This window comes from Lactuca saligna, chromosome 2 (assembly GCF_052625555.1).
Source record: "Lactuca saligna cultivar CGN05327 chromosome 2, ASM5262555v1, whole genome shotgun sequence".
Lineage (NCBI taxonomy): Eukaryota > Viridiplantae > Streptophyta > Magnoliopsida > Asterales > Asteraceae > Lactuca > Lactuca saligna.
In genome coordinates, this window is record NC_136418.1 from 183,792,144 (window position 1) to 183,793,976 (window position 1,833).

A 1,833-nucleotide genomic window follows, 5' to 3' on the forward strand; every position below is an offset into this window, starting at 1 on the left:
GTACATGATACATACAAAACAAAGAAGAAACTATTATTCATATGGTACCTTCAAATATAAGAATGATACAATAGTCAAATATGTATATGATAAAATTTGAAACAAATCAATCCAAATTCACAAAATTTTGTCAGTTAAATTTTTTTTGTTGTCTGACAATAAATGAAACCAAAAACTTATGCATTGCAATTTTCAAAAACAAAACTTACAAATGGGTTTACCCCAAACAATAACAAAAACTTACATATTGCAACTTTAAAGAAAAAACTAAACATTCAACTACAAGAGCTCTAAAAACCCAACAAGAAGATCATATTCAGATCTTAAGAAGCTTACCCACGATTTCTTTGAGATGTTGGTTTATATCAATCCATTTCAAGTCCTGTAAACACACATAAACACAAAGTTAGACATACGCATAGATACATGACGATGGTCAGCAGCACCGGAATTTTAGAAGGATGCATAGAGGAAACTAATATGTGGAAGCTATGAGGTAGCTTTTTGATAGAGAGACAGAAAGGGGAAGTGCAAAGAACGATAACAAAGGTGGTGGGTTTAGCAAGCAAAGATAGCCATGGAAGGAGAAAAAAGGTAGTGTCTCGCAACAACAATGATCTAGGAATTTTTATAAACAACTAATTGACTCTTGGTGATTTGCAAGATAAACATAGACTCATACAAACACACACAACCAAATTGAGAAACGATAAGGAAAGAAAGTAATACCTTGAACTAAACAAATTAACAAGCTCTCTAGTTGCTTATTTCTTTAAGAACATCAAACTAACTATGAAATTTTCAAATATAATAAGAACCTCTATTATCAATTGCAAAGAATACAATATAAAAAAACGATGATATAGTCATAAAGAGAGTAACAACTATCTGACATTTGTGTTAATTTTCTAGTTCTAATGCAATTTCATCTACCGGAAGGACTTAAATGAGAGAACTTGAAACCAACATTTCATGATCAGCTACAATGAGATCAAAATCTACAAAACTAACATCTGACCTGCAAATCCCACACCAATATCCGATATTCAAATGATGGAGTAAAAACCCCAAACCCAATCCCCAAGAAAAAACAAACAATATCTTACCTTCAAACACAGATTCAGATTAACCCATCTGCAATTTTTTGGGTTTAATTAAGAATCAATTCTAAATGAAAACTAAAATCGGAAACTATTAAAGAAAACCTACATGGCTTCGAATGATCTGCCGAATCTTTGAGTAGTCCACATCGGTTTCAAGGTTGAAGCGGCGATGCATATATCCTTAGGTTTCCAACGAGTGATGGAGATATGAATGAGGTGATGGTAGTAATGAAGTAGTGAAGACGAATGTGTTGATATGTGTAGGGTTTTAGAGATAGGTCTTAATAAGGTGTAGAAGTGGTAGAGGTGCGTTGGGGATGGGTAACAGTAGATATTGGTGAACAGAGAAACGTAGGCGAAGGAGGGTAGAGGCGAAAAATTATTGGGTGGCGGTGATAGATGGAAAGAGGCAGAGTGCCTACATTGGTGGTCAGACTGTGCGTGGTTAACGTTAATTTTAGAGAAGTAGGTAGGTGGCAGAGAAGGTGAAGCATGCGTGACTGTGGGTGGAGATTATAGAGGTGACGGAGTTGTGCGGTTGTGTGGCTGGTGAATTCCAACAGCTAGGGTTTTTCCATTGAATGAAGGAGATAATGTATAAAGAGATTGAAAAGCCGGTTATGGTTGTTGACCGATTAAACTGGCTGAAAGAAGGCCAGATCGGCTTCCTTGAGATAAATAAGGATTTTAACTTGGGGATTAAATAGCTTAGTCAAAATTCATGCATAGG

The 1,833-nt window shown here is 35.4% G+C and overlaps 1 long non-coding RNA gene across 1 annotated transcript; it reads right to left on the reverse strand.

Moving 5' to 3' along the window:
• Positions 1–163: 163 nt before the first annotated feature.
• On the reverse strand, positions 164–1,526 carry LOC145029425 (uncharacterized). Its single transcript, XR_013676528.1, has 2 exons — positions 1,210–1,526; positions 164–382 (listed from the first exon to the last, which is right to left on the reverse strand). It is a non-coding gene; the product is annotated as an uncharacterized LOC145029425 (long non-coding RNA).
• Between the last annotated feature and the right edge of the window lie 307 nt (positions 1,527–1,833).